Source organism: Sminthopsis crassicaudata, chromosome 6 (assembly GCF_048593235.1).
Source record: "Sminthopsis crassicaudata isolate SCR6 chromosome 6, ASM4859323v1, whole genome shotgun sequence".
Lineage (NCBI taxonomy): Eukaryota > Metazoa > Chordata > Mammalia > Dasyuromorphia > Dasyuridae > Sminthopsis > Sminthopsis crassicaudata.
In genome coordinates this window covers 46,147,466-46,164,799 of record NC_133622.1, presented here as the reverse complement: position 1 = coordinate 46,164,799, position 17,334 = coordinate 46,147,466, and the positions used below count along the sequence as shown (strand labels likewise).

The 17,334-nt window shown below is 39.4% G+C and overlaps 1 protein-coding gene across 16 annotated transcripts in view; it reads right to left on the bottom strand.

The window, feature by feature from the left end:
- The window catches only part of ADGRL3 (adhesion G protein-coupled receptor L3), a 1,041,133-nt gene extending 1,026,527 nt beyond the window's left edge, over positions 1-14,606 (bottom strand). For 9 of the 16 annotated variants that reach the window (XM_074272781.1, XM_074272789.1, XM_074272790.1 and 6 more), the window contains exon 1: positions 13,541-14,605. The gene's annotated coding sequence lies outside the window, so the exon portion shown is untranslated. Of the gene's footprint in view, positions 1-12,729; positions 12,825-13,540 lie in introns of those variants that run through there. The other 7 variants (XM_074272802.1, XM_074272798.1, XM_074272800.1 and 4 more) reach the window with 3 other exon arrangements.
- Between the last annotated feature and the right edge of the window lie 2,728 nt (positions 14,607-17,334).

Here is a 17,334-nt window from a genome sequence, read left to right as displayed (position 1 = left end):
TCTTATTTTCAATCTCATTTCTCACTTTCTTCTATTTCCTTCTTCCCTTCCTTTCTTTCTCTCTCCCTTCTTTTCTTCCTCTTCATTCTTCTTCTCTCTTTAACCCTTCTATCCCTTCTTCCCTCTGATCAACACAGAAGTTGATTGACCCACTCATTTTTAAGCAGAGCCACACTTTGCCCCTCCTTGGGAAGCTTGATGGTCCCTAGCTGGAGATCATCATATCAGTAATGGAATTAACATGGAAGCCCAGTTGGTTTTTACACCTAACAAATCCTGAGCGCAAGAGATCCACTAGACTCAGCCTCCCCATAAGCCAGATTACAGGTGTTCACCACCACATGCAGTCCTATTGTTTCCTTTTTTAAATAATTTGAATTGCAAGCCATAATATAAAATAAACCTAAATTCAAATGTAAGTACAAATACAAACTGCAAAATCAAGTAGTTTTTATAAATAGTTTGAGGAGGTCAACTGGACATGTATTATCCATCTCAGCTTCTGATTCTGGATTAGAGTAGGGGTTCTCAATCAGGGTTTGTGGATGGATTTAAGGAGGCACATGAATGTAGATAGGAAAAAACAATATTTGTATTTCAATTTTTGGTTTCTTTTTTAATTCTATGCATTTTAAAGCATTATTTGAAAGAATCAGACTAGTTAACTTAATCAACTGCCTAACAAATGCCAGGGTCTCAGCTAACTACTAACTACTGTAAACAGTAAGAGAAATGGCATATACAAAAACACGACTTCTAGAAAACAGTACTAGAGAAGATGAGATAGATATTTGACAAGATCAAGGCTTCTTACACTGTGGGTTGCAACGCCATATGGGGGAGTCTCAAAATTGAACATAGGGGTCTCAAAATTGTGATTTATGAGCAGCAAATGTTTGATTTTTATAACTATTCCCCATACCAATATATGTAGGGTCCGGTAAAAATTTCTTGGGTGAATAGGAGTCATAAGTGGAAAAAGGTTAAGAAGCCCTGGATTAAATGGCACAATAGTTCTATTGTTGGAATGTGACAAAACAGGTAAATATTCAGAGAAATCTGTAAGATGTTTTCCAGCTCAAATTCTGTGAGTTTATTTGTTCATTTATTCATTACCCTGAAGGAGTCAAAGAATCCTCATTTATACATGTAAAGCTGAAAGGATCTTGCTTCCATCGGCATGGATACTCCCTTCACAGATTCAGACTGAAATTCCTCTATCTCAGCAGAGAGCTTATTGAGTTGCTCTGAGCAATCATTATCAGATGAGTAACTCTCTGGTGATGAACTTCTTAGAACTCTTTTAGACTTATCTGCAGATGTAAAATATGTAGCTCATCTGGGGACCCATACTTTAAAGCATCCCAGATTTATCTGGGATATGCCTTAGCTTGTGTCCTGTTGGCATAGGCTTTGAGAGGTGGGAGATGATGGAGAGGAGGCAAAGTTGGGTCACTCCCAAGCCATGATAAGGCATTAGAGTAGAGTTTTAATAGATGTTTTCAAATTACAACATGCTTAGCTAAATTATCTACAGTATTGTTCAAACAAATTGATAGAAGTGATTTATAAGCCTTCAAAAATCATTATAAATGGGGGCTCTTAGAAGTTCATGAATTTTGAAAGATGCATTCCCCTAAATCTATAAGGTACCAACAAAATCTGGTTCTTTGTAAACCAAGTTATAAAAACTAAACAAACAAAAAACAATACAGAACTGATGTATTGGAACTTGAAGCAAATCTTGATAACTCTAGTTATGGGGATTAAGGAGCAAAAGAGGGATACCAAGAAGCATATGGCATTAATGGAGTCTGCCATTGGATGTCTTGAATCAACATTTGCAGCCTCCTTGGGTGGTAGGGATGGGAATGCTTCCAGAGCCATCCCTGAAGTAGCAAAGAAGGATAAAGATATAGTACAAGTGGTAAAATCCAGTTCAAAAGTATTTGAGATTTCATAATCACTGACGTTGGTATCAGACAACAGAAGAGGATAGAGAGACAAACAGCAAATAACAAGATCATTACACCATTGTCTGTCCCCTGGGACATATCAGAGTTTGTGAACCACTAGTACAGAATCTCTTAAAACCATACCAAAGCAGAACAAATAGGGGAGAATAAAACAACTTATTTTCCTGCTACAAACAGGCCAATTTCTTTGCACAAACATTATATACTTTTGCTCTTGCACTTAAACTATCTTTTCGCTTCCTCAATCTCAATACCCGCTTTGTGCATGAAAGAAAGACACAGACAGTATACTGCATTTCTATCTCACTATCATCTATTATTCAAGAAAGGTCTCATTGAATAAATGTCTGTTCAGAGTCTCTAAACAAATTTCATTTCTGAACACTACTGTCTGCAGCCCAGCAGGCTATTTCACCAAGATAAGATCATACATTTAATCAAATGCTCCAAAAAAAGAAAAAATATACTCTAAGTTTGCTTAATAATGTCAAATAATAAAAATGCAATGTTGACAGCATACTAATTTTTGGTACTCTTTCCTCAAGGATTTATATCAATGGGCAAGGTCAACTGTACTTAGGAGTTCTGCTAATCAGAGAGTCTGTTATCCATTAGTTACTCTTCCAAGCTGTCTTCAAATCTACTTACATGGATTTGGTGCCTAAAACTTAAATAGAACTGTTACTGTCAAGATGGCTTTTCATCTCAAATGCAGTTAACAAAAAAGCATACACTACATAGCAGAGTTTACAAGTTAAAGATACTTCACTACTTTGTAGAACAAATTGACCATAGTCTTCCAATATACCATCTATCAATAGTATGTGCAAGTGGAAGAAAAAGTTTTTTTAGAAGACCCTGCATATATATGCAAACTGGATATGTTTCTTTTGTACAATATTATTAACATTAAGTAGCTTTAACATCTATCTTGAAGTTCTCATAAAGAAGCTACAATTGATGCTTGAATGTGAAATGATCTCAAATATATAATGACAAACAAAATCCTATAAAATTACCTGTATCAAAGTATGTAAAAAAAAAGGGTACTACATTAACAATCAGAGTACATAGATACATTCTTGTCTTCTTCCTTACTCTTTGTGTAATCTGTGACAAATCACTTAATCTCACCTGTTTTTAGTTTTCCTTCCTGAAAAATAAGGAGTCTGGATTAGAGTAGGGGTTCTCAATCAGGGTTTGTGGATGGATTTAAGGAGGCACATGAATGTAGATAGGAAAAAACAATATTTGTATTTCAATTTTTGGTTTCTTTTTTAATTCTATGCATTTTAAAGCATTATTTGAAAGAATCAGACTAGTTAACTTAATCAACTGCCTAACAAATGCCAGGGTCTCAGCTAAACACTGCATTCATTTTGTGTCCATGACACAAAAATGTCCATGGGTTAAGTGATATTCAAAATCTCTTCTACAGTAACAGACACATCTAATATTTTTAAAGTTTAGAATCATATACTTTTTCCCATTGGAAAGGATACCAACAACTCCATGCTTAAAAAGTCATACCTAGCATAACATATCTAAAGCATGGTTAACTGGCCTTTGCTGGTAGATTTCTAATGAGGAAGAAACCTTCCAAGGTAGCTCTTTAAACTTTTGCATAAATATAGTTGTTAAGAAGTTTTCCTGATCCCAAGCTTAAATGGGTCTCTCTATAATATCCACCTATTATTCCTCCCACCTTTGCCTTCTGGGGTGAAACAAAATAAATCTAATAGCTTTTCCATATGCCAGCCCTAAATACTTGAAGATGGTACAGCTATAACATCTTAAATAGATCTCTCTGCAACATCCACCCATTATTTCTTCCAGCTTTGCTTTCTTGGATGAAACAGAATAAATCTAATAGCTTTCCCATATGTCAGTCCCTAAATACTTGAAGAGGGTACAGCTATCATACCTCAGCCTTCTAATCTTGAGGCTAAATATTCTTAATTCTTCCTACCCCTCTTCACATACAATTAATTCAAGGCTTTATTACACCATATTATTTGTCCTCTAGACATTCCCCAGCTTATCAATACCCTTCCTAAACTGTGGTACTTCAAATGGAACACAATAATCAATATTGTCCAACCAAGGCAGAATACAAATAGAACCTCTTTATTCCTGGAAGTTATGGTGCTCTAATAGAGGACCTTGATAGCATTAGTTTTTAGGGTTTACATTATACTCCTAATTTATGATGAATTGTAGCCCATCCAAACAGACAAAAACAAACCAAAAAACCCTGGCCTTAACTATAAAAACTTGACTTTAATGACTCTTAGCTCATCTTATAACTATGAAGTAGTTGTTTTTTCTCCAAGTATAAGACTTTAAGTTTATGCTGAATTTCCTTTTATTTTATTCACCCCAATACGCTGGTCTTTGGAGAATTTTCTTTTATAACGCTTCTAGTATCCATTTTTTAAATCCCTCTCAGCTTTGTGTCATTTGCAAATTTGATAAGCATTCATTTATAACTTTATTCAAGTCTTTTATATTAAAAAATTTAACCAAAACATATCTAAACACCAAAATTCCTAGGGGTCTCCCTAAGATGGAAACTATCAGAATGAAGGTATATCTGTCAAAAAGCCTACTCTGCATTTTTAAGATGGACATTAGCAAGAACAAAGTATTTAATGTACATAAGTTAGGAGAACACTGCCCTGTGAATATATATCCTTACTTTAAAACTATTTTATCTTATTGTAAAGTAGTTTCATGGATAGAAATAAGTCTCAGATGCCGTCAGACATGAGTTTAAGTTCTACCGTTCATAGTGGCTTTATGATCCTAGCTGAGTCACTTGATCATGTCTGAGGCAATTCTCTGATTTTAAGTTGCAGTGAAAGTGTTGACATAGTAGAAGGAGTTTCTTTATCTGGAGCTCCCCATACTAATGAAATCACAGATGCAGGCACAATACCTTCCCTTTCAACCGCACCTTTTGTTTTCATAACAAATCCATTGCCAAATATATCCTCATGAGTCTATCTCTGAAATATCTACCTGCAATATCCACCCATAGTGTTCCTCGCCTCCAATTCTACAATGAAAGAAGGAAAGGTGTATTTTCTCAGGAGAATATTTTAGTACTTTTATAAACATACTATTTTCTTGACTCAATACTTTTTTTTTTTTTGTTATAAGCAACAAATGACAATGTAAAAATTTGCACCTGTAATGTAAATCCTTATCGACGTTGACTGAATTCAGGAAAGGTGCCATCTTGAATGAAAATAGAAAAGCATCATTTCACTGTTAAATATATTTATTAATGACTATGAAAGTGACACCTGCAGAAATTTCACACTCAAATCCTGATTTGTCTATTATTCTCCTGAAAGGCAACTGGATAGTTACCATGGTTAGTCTTCCAAGCGCCATGCAATCATAGCTTAGTACTTGGCCATAAAAGCCATTAGAATAATGCAATCAGAATGTTTAAAATCTTTATGAAAGGGAAAAGCACACATATATTTCATGTCCCTGATGTTTGATATAAAAGTTAGTTATATCACAACGTATTCATTTTAATATTCCATGTAATAGTGTGGAATTCTAAATTATGTTGGAAATAATAAGTACTAATCATTGATTCATCAACTGTACTGAACATCATGAAAAGTTAACAGGATCTAAGAAAACTTTTGAGTTCTGTCCTGTCAATGATATGTATTTTAAAAAATGACCCAAAATAATAGGATCTGGGATATTGGCTTGATGTGGGGTTTTCCCCATTTCTTCCCCTGCCTCATTCCCCACACACACACACATTCCCCCACTCAGTACTTAGAAGAACTTTGAGGAAAGGAAAAGGAAAAAACAGGGGACCATTGAAAAACCTCTTACAGGGTCAGCTGTCAATGGAATGCATTTTAGTATTCAGGTTACCCACCCATGCAGAACATCAAAAACTGGGCTTGAGTCCTTCCCCTATTCTCATAGGCTTAAGCTAATGCTGAGCTTCTGAAGCTGTACTGAATAGTAACACACTCTGCCTCTGCAGGACTTGTAAACACCAATACAAACTGATTAAAAAGAATAGTGTAGTTTCTTTTTGGCTTACTTCTTGTGGTATCTTCTAAAACATCAAATCTTGAATATTTTCCAAAGTCAGCTATTCAAAGATTCCACCCATATTCTGGTGTTAACGCAAAATTCATTTTTACACATCTCTACCATGTCATTGGGCCTAAGCTGCTACTTCTTCAAGCTAAATGTTTCATTTATCATTCAAATAAAAGTTACTTTTTGTGTCTATTATCCTACCTCTTATTATTTTCACTGATATTGCTATTGCCATATTTGAAAAGACTGATTATTTTGTCCCCTTCAACATCACAGAGTCTTAAAGCATCTTGAGAATTTAAATGGCAAAATCTCATCTGCATTTGCAACAATCATGCAAGTGTGGGAGCTATGAATCTTAAAGTATGAAGTCCTTTAAAGGGTCATGAGGGCTTAATATATAAATGTTTATATATGTGAACTTACATATCTATATTATAAAATTCTGAAATAAGGCATCTATAGTTGATAATTTCATGTGTGAAAATTTTGATGAATTGAATGTAAAAATATTTTTACAATTAAATTGTTCCCTGAATTTCATATCCCATTTTCAAAATCAGTCTTTAGACCTAATATTTGGCAGTTGTCACAAATATTTTCAGATCAGGATGACTATTTTAGGTGGCAAATTAATAGCTAAATATGACGTCTCCAAAATAAAAATGCCAATTTCCTGCACAGGTTAAAAAAACAGCATACACATCACATGCATGTGTGTACATACACTCACAACATCCCTTACTCTTTTATAGAAATATTTATGATTTCTATGAAGCATCAAGTAAGAGGAAGCCTAATATGAAAGATAAGACATTAGACTTGTGTCAGAAAGATCTGAGGTCAGTTTAATACTGTGTAATCTTAAATCAGTTACTTCATCTGTGATGAGAAGGTGGGATCCAATTGGCCTTCTAAGGCCCTTCCAATTCTAAACTCTAAAATTTATTTGAAGTCTTTTTAAAACCTAGGAGTTTGCAACTAAAAAAAATAGCAGATTTTGTTCTTTATAATTGCCATTTGCTGACATTTTGTAGACATTATAATGCAAAACAATACCTGATTTGGGAGAGCTATTATATAATAAAATTTCTGGGACATAAAGCTTGATTAACAAAAGAAGTTAGTAGAAAAGATGAATTTCAATTCTTGACTTTATCATAAAAGACTTAGGCCAGAAGTAAAATGTAGCTATGTATTAGACAAAGGAAATTGGTACATCGGATTAATGTGAATGTATCAGGACTCTAGAATATAGCCTCAAAGAGTTACCAAAATAGTAAAAATGCAACTACTCACACTCAAATTTGGCATCAAGTAAAATTACCCAATATAGCAATACTTATTTCCACAGTGAATATCACACCACATTAGACATTAGACTTTAAAACCACTGATTTTCTGGCATTTTAATTGAAATAATTATCCGGTTTTCCTTCTAATGAGAATGACCAGCTGAACTGTTCAGATACTTGTTAAAAGATTAAAAGTTCAGGGGGTCTTCTGATTTGCTTCTCAGGTATATAAATATTCAATTATATATTCTGAAAGCTAGTCTTCATTAGGTATTCATATAAAATTGCAACTTGTTCAATACAATATGCCCTGCCTCAGAAGAATTGCTTTCCCCCCCCCCTTCTCATCCTGCTCCTGCTCTTGGCACATAACACAGATCTTGGCACATAGAACATATTCAAAATATGATTGTTGGCTGAATGATTCATTTCTTTCTATCATAAATACCATTCCCTTATAAGCCTTAAAATGCTATGGTAGTATAAAGGCTTTCTTCTGGATCACATCCAATAATACCTTAATAATATATTTTATTTAAGTTCCATGTTTTCACCCATTGAATAGCAACCTAGAAAACTGAAGTCATTTCTTTGAGCAGCTCACTACAAAGAAGGGATGGAGGAATAAAGACAATAACAAATCTGCCTCCTTCTAGGATGTTAATACTTGTTTTCTCAAAGTTTCTTCAAAGATTTTATCAGTACTCTCTTTGCTGCCCCATAATCATACTAATTAAGATGATATTTTATAGCACTTTTTTACATCTAGTAAAAAAATGTACCATTTTTAAATACCACATAAGCTCATTGGATTCAGAGCTGCATGGTACCTTACGAGATCATCTGCTTACACATTCTCTTTGAACAGATGAGAACACTGAGGACCAAAGAGTTGGAACTATTTATCCAAAGTCACATAGGGTAGAAAATAGTCAAACAGATCACATCTCCTCTGAGGTTCTACAAACTTCCCTTTAAGTAGGTTGAATTCTTATGATTCTTAAATGATAGAAAACTAAATATTAATCATTTTCACTTTCAAAAACTTTGATAATACTTAGTATGCTCTGAATCCTGAAGTTGACTTTAATTTCAAACATCATGAATTTTTACTAGATGTGATATCCTCAAAGCTATAATATATATATATATATATATACATATGTATACATATATACATATATACACATGTATACATATATACATATATATATACACACACACACACACACACACACACACACATATATATATAATGTACTGCCCAGCTTCTTAAACTGTTGTTCATTATCCCATACGGGGTCTTGTAACTGAATGTTGGGGGTCACAAAATTATGATTTATTATCTGTAAATGTTTGATCTGTATACTTATTTTACTACATAAGTTTCTGAGGTCACATAAAAATGTCTTAGCGAAAAAAAAAGTCACAAGTGGAAAAAGTCTAAGAAGCCCTGACTACTGTACTTTGGACCCATTCATTCAACATTCAATAAGTTTTAGTCTTCAAGAATCTTATTCAGATTGAAAAAGAAAATGAATGGCAAAAGATTTTATTGTGCTACAGTATTTCCTCTCCCCCCTCAATCTTTCTTTCACACAGGTGTTTCAATAGACTACATTGGGCAATCAAGAAAATTATATTATTTTCTCTCCTAGAGGGAGCTTTCCAAACAAATAAGAATTCTATAAATAGTATCCCTTCCTAAATGCCAGAATATTATAAACAATGCTAAATTCTTTAAAAATGTATATATGTCAGCACTTTGAGATAAAACCAATTATCACTAAAAGTATTACTTAGTTTGAGCCCAGGGCTATGAAGAGACCAAGATGCCATATCTGGAAATAGTAAGTTTTGGAGATTTTTTATTTTCCCCCTTCCTAAACTGTAATTTGACACAGACCTACATGATCAGCTACAGAGAAAAAAAACAAAAAACAAAAAACAAAAACATAATTTTTATGAACTTGACTTTTAAGGAATATTCTCACTCTACATATACATTTATATGTACATATATGCATATATGCTTTTAGTTAATTATTCAAACAATAATAGAGTTATTTTCTTTGATTATACTGGGATCACTTTGTCTACAATGAAGTGTCATAGCTAGTAGAAAGGTCTATGAATAAAAACAAGAATACTGAGCCCCTTAGGACATATATGCAATATAAATTACACTACTTTGTCAAGAAGGCCAATAAACATCAACATTAAAATCAAAACCTACATCAACAACTCTTAGGGAGTGAAAAAATTTACATTTTCATCTCACTATACAATAACCTATTACACAAGAAACTAAGAAAAACAACAGGGCACAAAGTTTATATTTGCATGTTTTATTGTAATATGGAGAGAGGAAAAAAATAAAGAAAACTTAGAAAAACAGGAGGTACCAAAATAGTAATTCAAATATAACCCATTCTCTCAAATTATTTGAATGCTAAATTATAAGTAAATCTCATCATCTGTTAGGGCTCTCCCTGTATACACAAATTCACATTTGCAATGCAATGCAAATCTGAGAAATCAAAGAAGAAAATTTCCAGCTGTAAAACTGATAGATCAAGGCTTCTTTCCCTATAACTCCAACTGCTCCATACTGGATTAAAGCTGCAGAACAACCTCTGTTGATGAGGCCAGTTTAACTATGAGTTTGAAATTAAATGCAGCTTTCTTGCTGGGATGTACAAACAAAGCACAGGGGTCAAGGTGGTCAGTTTCTAACAGCAATCATCACTTCTGCACAGACTTCTTTTTCAACCAAAACAGCAGAATTTGGAACCACTATTAACTAGTTTGAATTTGAATCTCTTCAGTTTCCCATTGGATTATTTGACAGATGATTTAGCCAAACTTAAATTCTTGGGATTTTCTAATCTTTTTCTCTTTTCTTTGTGATGTCCTCAGCAAATGGCTCACAAAGAAACATATGCTAAATAAAGTCCCATTAAAGACTCTTTGCCTTTCTCAATTACCAAAAACAATGCCATACACACTCTCAGCAGCAGGAGCTAGAAAAGTCTCCTTTTATTTTGATCCTCTATAAAAAGAGTAAACATTTACATGTATAATTTAAAGACACCATATGAATACTTTTAAAAGACCCCTCTTTCATTTCTCAAGTTGCAAATCAGAAAGATAAATATACAAACTAATTCAGGAATGAGACATCAGAAGCATTTAGCTATGAGCAGATTACATGCTGATCAATCAGTCTTCAGTGAATAGATTCCTGATGCTGTCTTATAGCTATATCTCTAAAATTTCTAATTTTCATATTGCACTTTCCAGTGAATCATTTTCCCTTCCCGAACTACATGGAAATAATTCCATCAACTATATAAATGGGAAAAGGGGGAATATATTACTTGACAATTATGGGGTGTTAAGGAATGTGATTCAAGCACTTCTGACATTCACCTTCCACTAAAGACTGCACAATACAGATGGACACAGCTCTCATGACATCAGAACCTGTGGAATGTATGACTGCTAGGAAACATGCTGCTGGGAAACAAAGAAGAGATCTGATCAAATCTTTCTAATGTAAGGCCTGAGAATGACTAGGATCAATCTTCTAGATAGGGAATTAAAGTCCTGCTTGAGGTTCCAACTTGACAGCAAACTGGACAGCCTTACCACATATGCTGTGGAAAGAAAACCTTGCTACAAAGACTTATTTCTCAGTTATCTTGCAATAATTATAGCTCTCTCAACTATGTATCACAAGAATTCCTTCATGTTGTCCTTTTAATAACTAAAAGGATACATCATTTAATCAAATTTGGCTTCCATTGATTCAATATTTCCCTTTCTGCAATCTTAGCTCTTTTAGAAACTGAGATCTATGTACAAATCCAATCTGGGATCCTCTCCTTTTTAGTATCTTAGAAACCAAATGCCCTCACACAGAACAGTGTTGTACTTTCAGTTCTAAATAGAAGGATACTTGCAACAAACCCCAGAGAAGCCAGAGTATAACCACAACATAGGGATTCTGCAGCTCTCTCGGGTACAAGAATTTAAGGACTTTTACTTAGAGAAAAGTAACAGTTTATAATAGAGTATTTATCATGCGTTTGTGTATTTACTTAAAAAAAAAAAAAAGACAATGGGTCTCTTTATAAAGGTTGAATGCTTAAAATAGATCTCTTTTAACTTCATGTTTTGGGTGACACTTATAAAAAGAATTAAGAAATCCATTCTATCCTAAATCCGGAGGCAATTCCAAAAAGTGGGAGTCACAGGACCACCCCATTCACTGCTGATTGGAAAGATACTAGGCGAAAGTTGGCTAAACTCTTTCTTACACTGCCTGTGAAAATGACTCAAAAACAAAGCATTCCAAGAGCAGTTGCCAAATCTCTGAGAATTTCACAGTGAATTTCTTGAACCAAGTTAGGGAGAGTAAAGAAGCTACAACTAGTCTGTAACATAGTAACTTCAGAGGAACACTGAAGGAATTGCTCCTTTCTCCCTAGTCTCCACTCCCGTCCCCCCCCCCCCAAAAAAAAAAAAAAAAAAAAAAAAAAGCTGCCTGCCGGAAAGGCAAGCCAGAGGAACAAGAATGCTAATGCTTTCTAATGAATAAGGCGAATGGGAAAATCAACACAATAGACCTCGGTTGTTTTGGCTGTAACTGCGATTGTTCCGCTGAAGCACGCACGCACTGTTGTTTACAATGTGCGTTAAGTACCACTGGCACGCATCTCTGGCAGGGATGGAGACGGAGCACCCCGGAGGTTACTCACACACCAAGAGTTCGGAGAACAGTTTTTCTCGGAATGAATAAAAGCGAATACGCTCCAGCTCATTGAGGATGGGAGGAGTAGCGGGGGGGCTCTAAGGAAGTGGGGAGGAGAAGCACTAGAACCAGGGAGGGACAGGCTCGTTTCGGTATGAGACGGTCCTTTCACCAAGGAAAATTAGGTAAGTGTCTCCGGCGCAGGAGCAGCAGCTCTCTTGGAGAAACAGCGCACATCGCCCCTCACTGCTTACTGATTTGGGGAGAACTCTAGAAGGTAAGAGCCGGCTGGACTCAATGAGCCCTCTCATCCCCCGCGCCCTCCTTCTTCCTCCTCAAACCAGATTTTCCAGTTAAACCGAACAGAGACGATTTCGATAAAACAGCGCAGCTTAAGTAGCAGCAGCGTTTCCATCTTCCTACCCAACACCCCCAGCTCATCCTCAAGTGCGCGTCCGACCTCTGCTCGGACCCGGTGTGACTCCCTGGGCAACAAAAGCTAGCCCTCGATGTAGGGAATAGGGGGAAAAAAAAGAAAGAAGGGGGAAAAAGCCTAAAAGACGGATGAATGTCCCCAGCCTTCCCTTCTCCCAGCGAGAAGAGGTGCCTCCTCACCTACCTGTAACCCAGCATGTTCCAGTCACCTTCGCACTTCACCTTTCCAACTCCTCCCCGCCATCACTGACGGCTCCAGTTCCTGCCAGCACTTCTCCCCAGCCCTTTGCGGATGCCACCCACGAGAGTGACTCCCTTTCTCACGCTGGCCGGGCAGAACCTAGGCTGGAGGGCACCGGAGGGAGGGGGACTTAGTCAAGCCCAGAGGTAGGAAGAGGTCGGGAACAATTGCCTAGGAGTGGACGGGGGAGGGGGGCTCTACCCAAAGCAGGTCCTGAAGTAGCCGAACGGGGCCAGCATGGATGCTCTTGACCTCGAGGGAGGAGGATACAAAGGAAGCTCAACCAATCTGTCCTCTCAGACCTTGATCACCCTCCCCTACCTTCCTCCTGCAACCGCTACCCTAACCCTCCTTCAGCCGGACGAGCCCCAAAGCACAGAGAAGCCGTCGCCTGGTTTCAACCCAGCCGAGAGGGCTGTAAGTATTGGGGGGGGGGTAATGGAAAACGTCCATATTTTCAAGGGTGTGCAACCGCCAGCACTCTTTTCTCCCTTATTCCCTTAAGCCCCGCTCCTACTTCAAAACCCCGAATTGTTGCCATTCTCCTGAGCCGCCCAGGATCAGCATCTTGCACTGAGCCTTCGGGAGGGCAGCCCTCCCTCTGCACATTATCATACTGTGCGTGTGTGAATGCCCCGCACCAGCGCGGCCGCCGCCGCCGCCAGCCCCCGATGCCAGGGCAAGAGGGACGGACGCATCAGGCTGCCCTCATCCATTACGGTGACTATTACGATGAGTGTGAAGAATAAATTACCTTTTGTAACCTCCGGTTCCTGAGATAGTCCCATCAGTTGCTCAACAGCCTGTAGCCAGGAGCTGCTCCCACAATCCAGCCATGGAACCCAGGGGGGGAAAGATGGACCTGCCACAGTAAAGACAACCTCCTCCCCCTCAAACAAAAATAATCAACGAAGCTCGAGAGCGGGTAGCAGAAGGGTGGAGAACCCAGGCCAGGAGAAGAGGAAAAAAAGTGTCTCCTTCCCCCTCTTCTTGTTCTGCTACATAGCCACCTCCAGCAAGGGGGGAAGGGAGAAGAGGGGGGAAAGGCTTTTCTTCCTTTTTGTTTCCTTACTGATATACACACCAAGAGGGAGAGGGGAAAGGAGCAAAGGGGAAAAAAACGTATTTCCTAGGCAGTTGCCCAACTTCAGAGTAAGGTTATGTCTCCAGCAGCAGCGCCCACACCAAATCGTCGGCTATTAATATGCGGCAGTCATTGCCCGAGCTGCTGCCGCCGCCGCCGCCACCGCCGCCGCTGCTGCTGCTGCTGAGGCTTTTCCTCCTCCTCTTGCCGCCGCCGCTGCTGCTGCTGCTGCTGCTGCTGCTGCTCAGGAGAAGACCGTGCTGAAGACACCAAAAATCTTCCACCATCCCCCCAGCTGATCTTTAGAGCCAGTTCCCCCCCTCCACGCACTCCACCCCCCTTCTCTCTTTTCTTTTTCTTTTTCTTCCTCGTCCTCCTCTTTTCGGGTTGGAGTGAAAGAGATGAAATAGGTAGGGAGAGCCAAGGGGGGCAGGGAGGGCTGCTGCTCCCCCGGAGCCACCACCTCCTCCTGTTGTTCTTTCCCAGCGAAGGTTTCTGCCTCCCGCCTGTAACCTGCCCAGAGGATGGGGGAGAGGACCACGCAAAGTCCTTCCCCGGTGCAGAGCGTCGGAGCGCAGAGCCAGCGGCGGCCGAGGTGCTGAAGCTCCGGGCGGAGTAAAGGACTGAGCCCGGGGGCTGGAGCTGTTTAGCTTGCGGGCTGATCCAGGGAGCTGCGGGCATGTGGGAGCTTCATTGCCCGACCCCCCTTCTCCCAGCCACCGCCGCCGCCGCCTCCTAGTCCTCCTCCTTCTCTTCCTCCTCCTCCTCCTCCTCCTTCTCCTCCTCCTCCTCTTCCTCCTCTTCCACCTCCTCCTCCTCCTCCTCCTCCTCTTCCTCCTCCTCCTCCTCCTCCTCTTCCTCCTCCTCCTCCTCCTCCTCCTCCTCCTCCTCCTCCTCCTCCTCCTCCTCCTCCTCCTCCTCCTCCTCCTCCTCCTCCTCCTCCTCCTCCTCCTCCTCCTCCTCCTCCTCCTCTTCCACCTCCTCCTCTTTCCCTTCTTCGACTCACCGAGAGCAAACGAGGATCACACACTCACACACACACACACACACACACACACACACACACACACACACACACACACAGCGAGCTCCTGCCAAATCAAACCGTGCAACACACGCACACACGCTCACACACAGCCGGAGGAAGAGAAAGGGGGGAGGGAGGGCGAGCGGGGAGGGGGGCGATTCAAAGCCAGCAGCAGCTGCCGGAGCAGAGCAGGCAAGCAGTCCGCGGAAAGCCAGAGGCAGCCCCTTCTAGGACCAGCGGCGGCAGCTGCATCCCCGGTCCTGGGAGAAGAAGCGCTGAGAGGGATGAGCGGACGAGGGGGGCACCTCACCGGGTGCCAGGGTAATCCGTGAAAGCGCTGGGACTGCGCAGCCCGACGGAGGCGAAGGCTGCCCGAGCCCAAGCAGAATGAGCCGGGAGCTAGCCAGCGAGCGGAGAGCGCAGAGAAATCAGGGGAGGGGGGGGGGGTCGATTTAGGGGGAAGGGGAGGGAGGGAGAAGCAGAGGAAGCAGAGAAAACCCGGATCTGGACCATCAGCTGGCTCTACGGACGCGGGCTCCACCTAGCAGCCCTGCTAACGCATTGAGGTGGGGAACTAGAGGGGAGCTCGGAGGAGAAGGGGGGAAGAGAAACAGTAACTCCAACAGCTCCCCTCCTTTTCTCTTTTGCATATAAAGGGCTCCCTGCCTTTCCTGGTCCTCCCCACCCTGCCACTACGGGAGGTTGGATGGTGAAGAGTCTGGAGTAGCAGACCGTGAAAACTGGCAGGGGATCTCGTTCTTCCCAATAGTCAGGTGTTCATCTTTACGGTTTTGCTCCATCCTGGTGTCTCATTCTGCCTGCTGCCTGAATCTGGACCAGAAACTTTCTTTAAGGATAAGCTGTTCGCCACAGGATGGGTGGGCAGGAAAATCTTAAATATTACCTTTAAGAAATTAGAGAAGGGAGGGGGAAATAGTTTAATTTCAGGGGCTTGGTTCAAACTTATATTTAAGAGATTTTTTTTTCCGTCCTAAGTTAAAAGCAAAAATCCAAAGAGACGTTTTCTGTTAGCTCGGTGTCTCACTTTCTACATTGGTAAAATAGAGTAGACTAAATCAGGGCTTCTTAAACTTTTTATTTTTTTTCCCCATTCATAAGCCCTTTTTCATGCAATAAATTTTTACTTGACTCTGGGTATACTGGGATGTAAAATAGGAATACAAATCAAGTTTTTAATGATGACAAATGGTAATTTAGCCATACCTGACAGTCAGTTACAAACCACAGTTTAAGAAGGTGGGGTCTAAATGACCTCTAAGGTCTCTTCTCTTTCTAAAATTCTAGTTAATTCCAAGTTGTCAAAAAGTTGCTTTCTACAGGAAGGGGACATATTGATATATGAGATCAATAGAACTGCTTTGTATTCAACTGATAGGCAGGTTAGTCAGATCCCCCAAATTCATGCCATGCCATTTTTTAAAATGACTAACTTTCCCCATCTCACCCAGTCTGCGAGTAAAAGGCCTATACAAGCACTGATTTCTCTACGGATCTCTAAAGGAGAACTCTGAGTTACTTGGTTTTGGACCTAACCCACCTTCATTCCCTCCTTAAGCTTTTCTGATGGAATGATTTTCACATGTTCTTAGAGCAGCGTATGGTAATTGTTTACAGATAACCAAAACCGTTGTGGGAAAAGCAGAGGACTTGGACTGAGAAGATGGTTTTTAGACTGCTTTCTCTTGCTTGCTGTGACCTTAGGCAAGCAACTCCACCCCACTGGGCCTAAGTGTTCTTTATTTGTAGCAAGAGGAGTTTGGACTGCACCATCTCAAAGATCATTTCTAGTTAAAAAAGCCAATAATCTAATATCTCTAAAAAGTCTCATTAGACCCAAGGGTGAATTCTGTGCATTTAAACAGTCATCATGCAACTAAGCGTTGGTAGAAGCTTATACTTTCAGAAAATATTCATAAAATCTATTATGGTTTTTTTTTTTTGGTAGACAAACTCGTGGGAACATTTTACTACTGTCAGTATAGATAAAAAAGTTTACACTGAAAGTGAAGTCAAAAATTACTCATACTTATTTTCTTTTTTTTTTTTTTTTTAATGGAACCTGTGGTTTCACTGGAGCAGAGGATTCCTAATACTCCCCCCCCCCATACTTTTTTTTTTTTTAACCAAAGCAAATTAGCAACTGTTATGCAATTTAGAGGCACAAAATTGCTGGAGGGTTGGTGGAGGAGGGGAAAGGAAAGAGATTTGTTTAGGAACAACAAAGTCAATACGTGTCAAAGGTAGAATTGAATTTTGATTTTCTAGAAGCCATTAATCTACTAGTTCACACTGTCTCTGTGAATCATAGTTCCCCTTACAATTTTCTGGGCCTTCATTTTAAAAGTCATAAAATAAGGTACTTAGGTAATATAGTGGATCGAGCATAAAACTTAAATTTGGAAACAACTGATCCTGA